This window comes from Triturus cristatus, chromosome 3_1, assembly GCF_964204655.1.
Source record: "Triturus cristatus chromosome 3_1, aTriCri1.1, whole genome shotgun sequence".
NCBI classification, from domain to species: Eukaryota; Metazoa; Chordata; class Amphibia; order Caudata; family Salamandridae; genus Triturus; species Triturus cristatus.
The window spans coordinates 395,585,976-395,599,438 of record NC_140583.1 but is presented as its reverse complement, the minus strand read 5'-3'; the positions used below and the strand labels follow the sequence as shown (position 1 = coordinate 395,599,438).

At 44.7% G+C, this 13,463-nt stretch overlaps 1 protein-coding gene across 3 annotated transcripts in view; it reads left to right on the top strand.

Moving 5' to 3' along the window:
* MAPK6 (mitogen-activated protein kinase 6) overlaps positions 1-13,463 on the top strand; it is a 224,615-nt gene that overhangs the window by 166,109 nt on the left and 45,043 nt on the right. The gene's annotated exons all lie outside the window — the stretch shown is intronic.

Sequence of the window (13,463 nt, the reverse complement as noted above, 5' to 3'; positions counted from 1 at the left end):
CAATTTAAATTTCACCTGAGCCTAGTCTTTAGAGGTTGCGGATGTCCGTTTTATAGGTCTGTGCCCATTGTTTTATCACAAATTGATTGAAGAGCACAAAACCGAAGAATCCCGGAAACACACCAGTTATGGTTTTTCAATGCTCAGTACACCCCTTAGCCAATGCCAAAAAAAGTCTATCTACAAAGTGCAAAACATAGCAAGGATGTGAGGATTGGTCTACTGCAATCCATAACTCGGAAATGTAGGGGCTAATTCGTATCTGTGTTCGCTGTACCTTAACTAACCTCTATCTGTTTTTAAACACATATATATTGATCCTAAAATAGAATCTGTAGGCCTGTAAACATTGTTTTATCAGTAATTTCACTGTACAGTGGTAATAAAAAGAAAGTTGAGCTATGCATTCTAGTAAAACGTGTGTATCTATATTTTATTAGTACACCCAATATTAGGTGTTATTGGGGCATTTTAATTTTCACTAGAAAATATTTATCACATATTCATACAAACCGACATTGGAGCAGGTGTGCCCCTGAAATGTGGTATGATTATTAGTCAAACTGTAATGACAACACTATGCTCGGTAGTTTACACATCCATAACATGCGTGATATTTCCTTGCTCTCTGATTTATAGCTCAGTACAACATTAAGGTAGATTTATATTGTCTGGTTTATTTATAACGAAAAGATGAGGCGACTGTCAAGTGTGACTGGTCATTTACAAATCTGGAGTTTTTTAAAGTCTATGTAAAAGATGGCAGGGCAGCAAAATATGCTTATATGCGCTCTGCTTTCTGACTTCTCCATTTATCACTTGGGAATTATGTCTTATGCTGAGCCTTGGTTCCCTTTCCTCAGTAAACCAGTAAGAGCATGCACATTCATGTTAATAGTGTCTTCTAATTTTTAGTGTGGTTTACAGGAAAATAGTGGCCCGAAAATGCGATTTCGATGGTTAATTACTAAATGAAAATCATCCAATTTACGACACGTATTTGTGAAGTTGCATTTCTAACCTTTTTCTATGCTCGTTGTGAAAATTATATGTCTTTGCCTTCCTGCAGTCTGCTTGTGACATATCATGCGCAATAACACATATTGCTTATAAGCGAGGGTTTCCACATCTTAAAGTATCTTAGAAAACTCAGCAGTGCTTAGAAAGTATATCAACTATAATTTATGAAACGCCATCTCACTTACTAGTTGTTAAATATACAGTCCCTGAGTGAGACAGTGTGTGAGTTTTTCGCGCGTATATCAAATAACCTGTCTGCTGTGCAGCGTGGGAACGGACATTTCTGGCACATCAGCTCTCTATATAGCTTATTTTCCGAGTTGGACTTGGGCCATATGTAGTTCTATCAACAGGCATAACTAGACTTAATTAGTCTTTGCCTGCAGTTATTTTTAAAGAAAAGCGGTAGGCCACGGAGAATGATCAGTGGAGTACACTAGATGACCACGTATGCATATTTTGGTCAAAAATTTGAAACATCTAATCGACTTGCCCTGATGAAGTTCTTGGCATAGAACAAAACGCTTTGGCTGTTTGCTGTACAATTGTCAACATTGTAAAGAAGAATAAAGAATTTTTTCATTTTTTTTCAACACTGGTCGGACATTTGTAAATTTACTTCTCTATGGACTCTTGTAAGGTGGTGCAACCTACAGTTGATATAAGTGTATTTTTGGTTATTCTAACCGCCCCTAGAGAAACAGTAGGGGCAGTAGAGTTGCACACAGTGCGAGCATAAGGCTCTGTGTTTGGTTTAAATTTTTGGGCAGATTATACAAGGAGGGAGGTGCATCACAAAACCAGGGGAGTTTTTGTATAGATTGGCTGTTCCCTTGTTGCTTTAGAGTGTGCGCCACAGAGAGAGAGAGTGGCACAGAGGGTGAGTGACAGACACAAAAGTACATCCAGTCCAAGGCAGGAGGGCTATAATGGTAACAGAACAATCTATCAACTGAGATCTGTTTGAGAAAAGGAGGCCTTTGGAACAAAGGAAACAAAGGCCGTGGGCCAGTCAATATATGACCTCTGCCACATTATAATTAAGGCTCCCTGTTTTCCGTTTTTACAGATTTTTACAGATAAATACAGACAGAAAACCATTTATTTTCCTGTCTACATTTATTTATAAATGTGGACAAAAACGGAAATTGGGTTAATTTTGAGTGATTCTAAATGCTGTCAGTCATGACTTCCAGACCAGTAGCTGTGCACATTGACAGGCCTGGGTATTAAAAAATAAAGTAATTTTAGTAAAGAGCCTTAAACAGCAGTAGATTTACACAACCTTGGTACTAAAATGTGCAAATTTTATCATCCGAGTGTGTACATATCATTGAAAACTATCAGGCGTTCAGGCATGAGTGTACATTAACTGGTTAAATAAATGCAGAAATATACACATTTCAGATTCATTATTTCAACAAACCTAAAATAAATATGGATAAATACAGGTAAAATTTGCAAAAAAAGAAATATGGATAAATACAGACGGAAATGACAAATATAAACACCATAAAACCGTGAGGCCTAATTATAATCCTCAGTGTTGTTTCCAACATTCCAGTGTGCTGATATAGCATTATATACTCTGGCTTTGGGGACTATATCACTTGATATCACTTGGTAAGGCGCTGGAGATATTTTGTACAAGTGGCCATTATTGGTAAAGGCTCTCTCCCCAAGCTTTAGGCGTAGGCTGCAGGTACATCTCTGTAACTAAAAAGGGGCCTCTAATGACGGGCTCATTCTAAGGGCTATAATACTAGCTATGGAAACTACTGTACAACAAATAACAGGCAAAACCAAGGTAAAGCTTTCCAGGAGTTAATGTGAAAACAAGTTTTACATTTTCATAAACCACAAGAAGTTCGAGCAAGTGGCAATCTTCAAGTACTTGGGGGGGGTAATAATCGACAAAACATTAAAATGGAAATCCCATATACAAACCATCAGACGTATCAGGCTGGCGCACAAGCACAGTTACAGGCTTCTATCTTTATTAAGAAGGTTTTCCAAGTAAAGGTTGGAAGTCAAATCACATATGAGCACATATACGGGGGCTTGACAAGTGAGTGCACAGGACTATATGAGAGGACCTTTTAGAAATCATTACTTAAAATTCCAGCAACTTTCCCAATGGCAGTGTTGGAAGCACACTGTTAGAAATGGGATTTCTGGTTGGCTACGGTTTGCACCCAAGCCAGGTAGAAACCACCTCTCTAGTCAGGACAAGGGAGTTACACTCCTAAAATAACCCCTGCTCACCCCCTTGGTAGCTTGGCACAAGCAGTCAGGCTTATCTTAAAGGCAGTGTGTAAAGCATTTGCACAAAACACAGTAATACAATGTAAGCACTACAAACGGACACCACATCAGTTTTAGAAAAATATCCAATATTTTTATATAAACAAGACCAAATACGATAAATATCCACCATACAGTACTTCAGAAATTGTTACTTCTCAAAATGTCTATAAGTTGCAAAATACGTTGAAAAACACAGTTCGTAGGAGTCGGTAGCTCGGTCTGAGCCTACCGCAATGCTGAAAACAACAGTCTTGCAGTTCCCGCTGATCGCGTCGGTACGGGCCAGCAACAGCGGGAGAGATTCTTTCACAGTACCTTTCTTAGTGCGGCTCACACGGGTGTGCGAGTCGGTCTTGGCATCCGTTGCGGTTGCGATGCAAAATGGAAGCGGTGCAAGGTGCGGTGTCCCTCGATGCGGTGTGAGCAGCGGCTCGGTGACGGTGGTGCAGACGGCGTTGGTGAGACCAAGGCTTGCGGTGCAGGGCAAGCCGGTGCTCGATGCGGTGCTGGCAGGTTGCGGTGCAGGTGACCGAGCCGGTTGTGGCGTTCGTCGTGGTCACGGTGCAAGGTGCGGTGTCCCTCGATGCGGTGTGAGCAGCGGCTCGGTGACGATCATGTAGGCAGCGTCGGTGAGACCAAGGCTTACGGTACAGGGTGAGACGGTGCTCGATGCGGTGCTGGCAAGTTGCGATGCAAGCGACAGACCCGGTTGGCGGGAATTGGCGCTGGCCGAGCCGGACAGCTGTGCGTGATGAGTCGGTCACGGGTGTCGAACCAGCAGCGACCGTGTCGGTGAGCCTAGGCCAGCGAAGTGAAGCGAGGCGATGCAGGTTGCGGTGTCTCTTCATGCGGTGCAGGCAGCGGCTCGGTGACTGAATCAGTGAGACCAAGGCTTGCTGTGCAGGGCGAGTCGGTGCGGCCTGCGGTGCCTTCAGGACACAAGGCCAGCGATGGAGTCGGTGACTGAGTTGGTCGCGGTTCCCTCTTCTCTGTGGCAACTGAAACAGGGGTTCCAAGAGCGGTACCCAGAGGTTGGTGAAGTCATTGCAGTCCCTGAGACTTCTTAACAGAAGGCCAGCTCAGTTCAGGCCCTTGGAGATACTCCGCTCAAGTAGAGAAAGTTCAGTCCAGTCCTTTCACTGCCCAAGGCAGCAGCTGCAGGCCAACCCAACAAAGCAACAACACAGCAAAGGGGCAGTACTCCTCCTGGCAGCTTTTCGTCTTGGCAGGTTCCTTGATTCCAGCGAGGTCTGTGAAGTCTTTTGTATCCTTGAGACTTCCAACAGAAGGCAAGCTCTACTTCAAGCCCTTGGAGAAAATTCTAACAGCAGGATGATGAAAGTACAGTCCAGTCTTTTCCCTATCCAAGACCGAAGCAACCACTGCAGGCCAACTCAACAACACGCAGCATAGGGGCAGTACTCCTCCTCCAGCTTGCCCGGTCCTTCTTCCTGGCAGGTTCCTTAGTTCAGAAGTAATCTAAAGTTCTGGCTTCTGGGCCCCAATATTTATACCACCAAATCCTTTGTCCTCTGAGGGCAGAGGGGTCTTTGCCTAGTCCTAACCAGTTCTGGAGTACTTTGTTTACATGACTCCTTCTTTCCTTTCAGAGTGCATGGCAGAGACATCAGACGCCCCACAGGAGGTGGAGGAAAGGCACAGCCCTGGAGCACTCTGTTGACATGATTCCGTCTCTCCTTTCACAGTGCAGGGCAGAGACATCAGACGCGCCACAGGGGGTGGAGCCAGCACTGTCGGGGGCAGGCACAGTCCTATTCAGGTCTCAGGTGCAACTCCTCCTTCCCATCTAAATGCGGATCTCTCTATTCACCACTGGGCAGACTCACCCTGTCTCCTGGAATTCCCCAGCATTGTCACTCAAACTCCAGGCATGGAATACACAACCTAGCAGAGGCAGGGTTGGATAGTTAGACTAGAAAATACCTACTTTCTAAAAGTGGTATTTTCAAACACAGAATGTTAAAACCAACTTTACTAAAAGATGTATTTTATCATTCTGAGTTCAGGCATACTAAATTAGAATTTCTACCATGTTCCCTGAGTCAGTTAGGATTATAAGATGTAATAATCAAACTGCCCATTCTGGCCTCTGAAGAAAAGGTAGCCTTGCAATAGTGAAAAACGAAAATGGCTGTAATTCACTATTAGGACATGCCACACACACCAGGGCATGTCCTACCTTTCACATACAATGCACCCTGCCCACAGGGGTACCTTGGGCCCACCTTAGGGGTGACTACCATATAGAAAAGGGAAGGTTTAGGGACTTGCAAGTGTGTGCACTTGCCAAGTCGACATGGCAGCCCCAGGCTGCACACAGGCTCTGCAATGGCAGGCTTTGGACACACTTTACGGGCTGTTTGCGTGGTTGGCACAATCCAGTGCTGCAGCCCACCAACAGCATTTGATTTATAGGCCCTGGCACTCGCAGTGCACTTTACTAGGGACTGACACACAAATCAAATAGCCAATCATGGAAACACCAATCAAAACACAGTTTACACAGAGAGCATATGCACGTTAGCACTGATCAGCAGTGGTAAAGTGCCCAGAGTCCTAAAACCAACACACACAGGTCAGGAAAAAATAGGATGAAAAAGCAAAAAGTTTAGGGATAACCCTGCAAAAAGGGCCATTTCCAACACACACACATTGGCTATACTTCCATTCAGACTAAAAGTCAGATGGCTTCTATCAAATAAGGCTGAGCTTGAGAAGCACTGACTTTGTGGACCAAGCATGGAAGGAACATCTCTCTATGCGGTCAAAATCCAGTTGTGCAATCCAGTCAAAAAAGGAGGCTGTGCGACTGGGTCTATCCCTGTCTTCGAATAAGAACCTGTTGATATGCAAAAAGCCGAATGCCATAGTTATCAAGCAATCTCTGAGCTTAAAGATTCTTAAACAAGCATTGGCATAGCCAATACGTCTCGCCTTTGGAACCTTATAAATGTTTAGTTATCCAGCACAATATTCAAAGTGCAACAACATCAACTGTTGCATGGCTACACACTTATAAGGTCCCAAAGGCGAGGCGTATTGGCTATGCCAATGCTTGTTTTGGATGGCCTGGCAGCTGCCATTTGCTGCTAGGCATTCCACTTGATGCACAGCATATTTGTGCATTTACCTTTTTAATGTTTTTTTCAATTTACGAATGTAAGTGGCAGTTTGGGTAGATAAAGAAAAGCTCACCCACATTTTTCCGTAGGCATGCACATGCCTGGTGATCGATGTTTATGCATACGTAATAACCACTCGCCTATAGAATGACCCATCCGGCGATAATGGCCACAACATGGGGTTGTTTTTTTTTTTTTTTTTTTTTTTTTTTTTTTTTTGCAGCTGCACAACTTTGGCAAAAAGCATTGACATCGGCAATAGGTCTACGAGGCCTATTGTCTATCATTCCAGTTTGACTCCGATTTGCGTTCAAGCGTGCCTATTAAAAAGAAGTTTTACAGTTTTCTTAAAAGGTTGTTCATTTAGCTTAATCGTAACTAGTAAAATAGAAACCCTCCTTTTAAGTTTTCTATCAGGAGAACCATTGCAAACCTCTTTGTGCTGCAAGCATTAATAGAAAGAAAACCCACTAAAAACATCAACATTTGAGACCAAAGGTTTAGTGGAACTGCAGCTTGCAGCTCCAGTGATCGGTTGTGATCACTTGGGGTTAATTAGCAGTGAAATGGTGTTCCTGTTATGAATGTGATGTAATACAACCTCTCATAAGGGATTCATATCTTTTTCTTTCATGAATACGAATTTGCCACTTTCATATTGCGCAGACTTGTTGCTTTGCTACATTTTTTTTTTTTTGTTCCATTGCGTTCATTTGAATGGTTGCTTTCCGAAGGCGCACTGGCAGAAAATATTTAACTTATTTTACTTCATTGAAAATATTTTTTTGCTAAAAGCCCTCTTCCTTGTTAGTACTGCATCCCTGGAAATGCTGCAGTCTCACACAGTGGTAATAAAGCACAGGTGCTACTGTAAGGCATAATGCATCATTTTGCTAGTGCTTGCTATTTGCCTTTGACAGAGGGCTAAACATCGTAATGTAATGCTCCCTTTCCCACTGTTAAAGTGGACATTTAAAGTAACGCTTCGACGTTGAATTTTTTTGTCTTATTAAACCACTTGAATATTCCCAAGAAAGGGGAACTCGCACGTCTGCCTGCCATCAAAGTTAGAGGTTTTCTTACCTCCTGTTCCTGAAACTCTTGAATAACTGAAGGATAGAGAAATGCTTTCTTGGAGAACAGTGTAGCATGGTTAAGTAATAACGTATTCATTTGTGTATGATATCTAAAGCTACGTGGAGTTTCTGCAGCGTTTGCCACTAACGTTTAATTTTGAAGTTTCAAAATAGGGATTCTAAACTCCAAGCAACTGATGCTAAAGGTCCTGCCTTTCGTCACTGATGATATTGCCCTAGTCGGATCTCGCCCTGTTTGCATATGGATAGCAGAACATTTTCACAATGGAGTGAGCAACAGATATTTAATTCCTCTGAAGAGCAGCTAGGGCCAGGTACAGCTGGGGCACACTGCCTTGGTCTACGTTCGTGACCCTTGAACAGCATGTGCCGAGCAGAGATTGGGTCAGTGTACCTTATTACAATGAATGCGCTGTCCGAAGGGCAGTTATAAACTCGTACATATCCTGTCGGCAGAACAGTAGTGACATTTGGACTGGCTGTTTGAACCTGCTGGTCTGCCTTTTACTATACAGGAAGCAACCTGCCCTGTATTTGAAAGGGAAGCCGAGATGTCACATCTGCCTGTAGGATTTTTTGTGTGTGTGGTGAAGTGGTCCAAATGACCACCTATCCAGTGGATGTCCTGGGGACGCACACTAATGCACCAATTCTTTAACTATTCCCATGAGGCATAACTGCTGGGTGCAAAGATGTCTGTGCTACAAGGTGATTTTGTTAAACATCTGTGTCCTATTATGGAAAAAGACCTTCCTGTCATCCTGCTACAATAGTTTTTTTTCTTCTTTTTTACATTTTGTTTTTAAATCCTTAGGGTGCCTTAATGTATATGCAACCTGTCACCAGACCACCCATGCGCACTGCAAGTGAAACACCTCTCACCCTGTCAGATGTCCCCTTGATTAGGACTGGACAGTTGATGCGGAGATAAGTGCACCCCAACCATTTTTCAGATTCCTCTCACTTGTGGATATTTAATCACCTAAATATTGTCAAGCAGGGTTGGAGGAGCTGCCTTTGTCTTGTGAGCATGCCATTGAGAAACCATGCTCTCCATGAACCACTTTGATTAAAACCTTCACCTCATGACCATATTTAATAAAGCTGGTTGGAAAAAGGGATAGAGGAGCATTGTTTTGTATGGAATGGGTGTCTCCATTTGATATTGATTTCTGCATTGGAGAAAATGCATTGGCCTCCATTGTACGCAGGCACTCTGATTTGTGATCAGTATTGTTTAGCAGATTCCTCAAAGATTGATCCAGCCTCAGCAATATACAGTCCTTCAGGTCTTTACTCCCAGTAGCAGCAGCTTCGATGGTTGATGGACTCCTGGCAAGGTATCGTAGCAAAGGCGCAGCACAAAGTTTCCCCCTAACTTTGGCGGAGCCCAGCCCAAAACCAAAAAGAAAAAACTGTTTTGGTTGGTGCTTGGGAAAAGAATTGAAGCTCTTGTTCATGGAATTCCAACATTGTTTGTGAATAATGTTGACGTTTGATACGTTCTGACTTATATTCTGATAATTTTAAATCCATTTGTCTGCTATTTCTAGTTGTACGAACACGTTTGGGATGCATATTTGTCATTCCCTTTCTTACTGACATTTTGTGATAACGGTTTAGTGTGACCTAGGAAATATGTTTGAACAAGCATAGTCCGCAGCTGATAATGTAGCGTCCTTAGAGAGTCTTCCTTAATTCCATCAGAGCACACTCTGTTCAATTCTTGGTACTTCTTTAAATAATATGACTGTGGGTGCTTGAACTTCAATTTGCGAATCTAGGATTTACTAGACTTGCTGTATACATACGTTTTTGCCAAGCTGACCTCTATACATTGGGCAGCAGAAGTATTAAAAAACTATTTTGTTTCTAGCTATTTTTTTTACTTTTAGGACGGCTTTTGTAATTAGTGTATGCGTTATAGTCTGGATTCATACTTGCTAGAGAACACTGAAGAACATTGACATCAGCTATTTGATCTGCTTGAGAAGAACATCACTTGCCATGGAACCCCTTTCGTATGCTCCTTGTGTTGATATGATGCCTTTGACTAGTCCATCTGAGCTGCTGTCCTATGATGATGGCAGAAGTATTTTTCCATCAAATGAACAAATGCTTATTCCTCCAACTATTCATGATTAATAACAATGTCTACCACTTGAGAATGCAATTTCCTGTTACGCTCAAGTTATTTTAATATATACAAATGCAGTAAAATGCAGTTTAGCACCCAGACAGAGGTTCTTGCAAACAGGTCATTAATTGTCAAACCTTTGCAGTTATATGGGCCGTGCACAAACCAGGCTATGGGAAGAGCTAATACTGAGAAATTTGTGAACCCTGGATTTGTCTCCTACAGTGCAGGAGCAAAATAATAATTAAACACAGGAGTAAAGGACAACTAAGTAGTTGAGGCCTGATATTTTTTCACCCAAAATGGAAGGAGAATCAGACCAGTAGAAAGCCAGATGAGCAATATACTAAGCCATATAAAGGGCATTACTAGAATTCATCTATGGGGACTTAATGAGCTAACCACTACAGTGAAAGAAGCTAGCAGGCACCATTGAATTCCGCTGGAAGGCTAAGGAAGGATCTCCGACTGGTTTAAGTTGCAAGTCAATTAGAGAATCCGCTGGAGCTCACTTTCTCATTCTAAACTGTTTCTGAGAGCCCACTCTCATAAGTCTTGAGTTTTGACTCCTAGTCGCCCCTTTGCTCCCATTGGGTATATGCTATTATGTTGGTTGTCTTTATCAACTATCTATTTTTGTTCAGTTCTACATCAATTTATATTATTGTTTAGAAATCGCCCATTGTTTTTGCATCAGTCATTTTCCTCCAAGCAGTTCAAACTTTTCTATTTCCAATGGTCTCCATGGGTTTGTAGAGATGTGCTGCTAAGGTTAGAAATGCACCTTTGTTAGTTAGCTGGGTCGGCATTGGTAGGTTTCATATTGGTTAACTATAGCTGGTCATGTAACGTGATCTTTTTACAGGATGATTGGCTTTACTACTCTCTTAAAAATACTGATAGATCTTGCAACGTACACAGGCCATGCCTGAGATCAAGTGAATTCCTCAAACCAGGCATGTTGTGTTTGTAATCATTAATAACTGCAGCTGAGGATCCTCAAAGGGTAGGCACATTAGGATTTTCCTTCTGCTAGCATATGTAATGCAGCAGTAGTGCTGTAGAGTTTTACCATGCTTTCCAAAAGGATATAAACTGGGATGAACAAACTAATTTGCCCTCTGATTGAAACACTTTTACGTTGTGTGATCCAACCTTCCTGAACTTTAAGTCTTTCAATTGGTTTTGATTTTACCAAGCTGATCAATAAGTCACAATGGTGTGTGTACCAGTTGACTTTTGGAGAACATCCACTGATCATTCTCGCCGGGTTTCCATTGTAATGAATCTAGACTAGAAACTGTGTAGATGTGGTGCCTTTGCAGAAGAATGCAATTATCTCTAGACATTAATTAAGTAGGTTGATCCCAAACAGAAAGAACTTGAATTGGAATAGCCACCTATCGTGAATCTGATTAAAATGTATAGAAAGCACCCTGTACGTTTACTTGGAGTGTATGTAACAACATTTAGGTCATTTTGTTTTTAGGTCAGTACTTTAGTGTAGTGTTCTGTGGCAGTCTTTAAATTAGTGGGATCAATCAATCAATCAAGTAACTTGTAAAGCGCACTACATACCCGGGCGGGTTTCAAGGCGCTGGGGGGGGGAGGGGAGGAGGCTCGAAGAGCCAGGTCTTGAGTTGTCTCCTGAAGGTCAGCAGGTCTTCGTTTGGCGTAGGTGGAGGGGGAGGGTGTTCCAGGTCTTGGCGGCACGGTGGGAGAAGGATCTGCCTCCGGAAGTAGTTCTCCGGATGCGTGGGACCGTGGCCAGGGCGTGGTCAGCGGAGCGGAGTTTTCTGTCGGGTACGTAGAAGGAGAGTCGGCTGTTGAGATAGGCTGGGCCGGTTTTGTGGAGTGCCTTGTGTGCGTGGATCAGGAGCTTGAAGGAGGTTCTTTTGTCAACGGGGAGCCAGTGCAGGTTCTTCAGGTGGGGGGTGATGTGGTCGCTGCGCGGGACATCGAGGATCAGGCGTGCAGAGGCATTCTGGATTCTCTGTAGTCTGCTGATGAGCTTGGACGAGGATCCGGCGTAGAGGGCGTTTCCGTAGTCTGCTGCTGCTGACCAGGGCCTGGGTGACTGTTTTCCTCGTGTTTGTCGGGATCCATCTGAAGATCTTGCGGAGCATGCGGAGGGTGTTGAAACAGGTGGAGGAGACTGCGTTGACTTGTTTGGTCATGGAGAGTTTCGAGTTGAGGATGACTCCCAGGTTGCGTGCGTGGTCGGTGGGGGCCGGGGGGGACCACAGTGATGTGGGCCACCAAGAGTCGTCCCAAGCGGAGGGGTTGGACCCGAGGATGAGGATTTCCGTTTTGTCTGTGTTCAGTTTGAGGCGCCTGTCTTCCATCCAGTCAGCGACGGCCTTCATTCCCTGGTGGAGGTTGGATTAGGCAGTAAGGGGTCCTTGGTGAGGGAGAGGATCAGCTGAGTGTCGTCGGCGTAGGAGATTATGTTGAGGTCGTGTTGTCGGGCGATGCGTGCTAGTGGTGCCATGTAGACGTTGAACAGCGTCGGGCTGAGGGAGGATCCCTGTGGGACGCCGCAGATTATCTTGGAGGCCTCGGAGCAGAACGGGGGGAGGCGGACTCTTTGAGTTCTGCCGGAGAGGAAGGAGGTGGTCCAGTCCAGGGCCTTGTTTCGGATCCCTGCGTCGTGGAGGCGCGTGCGTAGTGTGAGGTGGCAGACGGTGTTGAAGGCGGCGGAGAGGTCTTGGAGGATGAGGGTCGCCGTTGTCAAGCAAGATCCTGATGTCGTCAGTGGCGGCGATGAGGGCGGTCTCGGTGCTGTGGTTGCTGCGGAATCCTGATTGTGATGGGTCTAGGATGTTGTCTTCGAGGTGTCGCGTGAGCTGGGTGTTTACTATCTTCTCGATGACTTTAGCTGGGAACGGGAGCAAGGAGATGGGCCGGAAGTTCTTGAGGTCACTCGGGTCTGCCTTGGGTTTCTTCAGTAGGGCGTTGATCTCTGCGTGCTTCCAGTTCTCAGGAAAGGTGGCCGTCTCGAAGGAGAGGTCGATGATTTTGTGCAGGTGGGGTGCGATGGACTTGCTGGCTTTGTTGAAGATGTGGTGTGGTATGGGGTCGGATGGGGAACCGGAGTGGATTGATCCCATGGTCTTTATTGTGTCCTCGATGCTCACGTTGGCCCAGGGTGTCGTGGGGTGCGGTGCGGTGGGTTTGGTGTGGTTTGGTGTGGTTTAGAGTGGTGTGGTGTGGTCGGCAGGGGTCGTCCGGGGTCTGAAGCTGTCATGGATGTCAGTGATGTTCCAGTGAAAGAAGGTGGCGAGTGAGTCGCACAGGGCTTGTGATGGTGGGATGTCGTTGGAGCTAGGGTTGGAGAGTTCCTTCACGATGGTGAAGAGCTCCTTGCTGTTGTGTGCGTTGTTGTCAAGGCGGTCTTTTTGGCGGTCCTGATGAGGTGGTGGTGGTTGCGGATGGCGTCTTCGTAGGCAGTGTGGCTTTCTGGCATCTTGTTGCTGTTCCGTCTGTTTTCCAGTTTCCGGCAGGTGCGTTTGGAGTTGAGGAGTTCCGGGGTGAACCAGCTGACTCTTCTGCTGGTGTCTCTGTTGGTGGGGTTTTTAGCGGCGCGATGGTGTTGGTGCTATCGTTCATCCAGCGTTCGAGGGAGAGTGCACCTTCATCCGGGTTGGTGGGGTTCATCGGAGGGTTGAGTGTGAGGCTTGTCTGTAGTTGTTCTTCAGTGATTTTTCCCCAGCGGCGGTGGGGGGTCTGTAGGATGCGGTGGTGTGTGAGTGGTTTTTG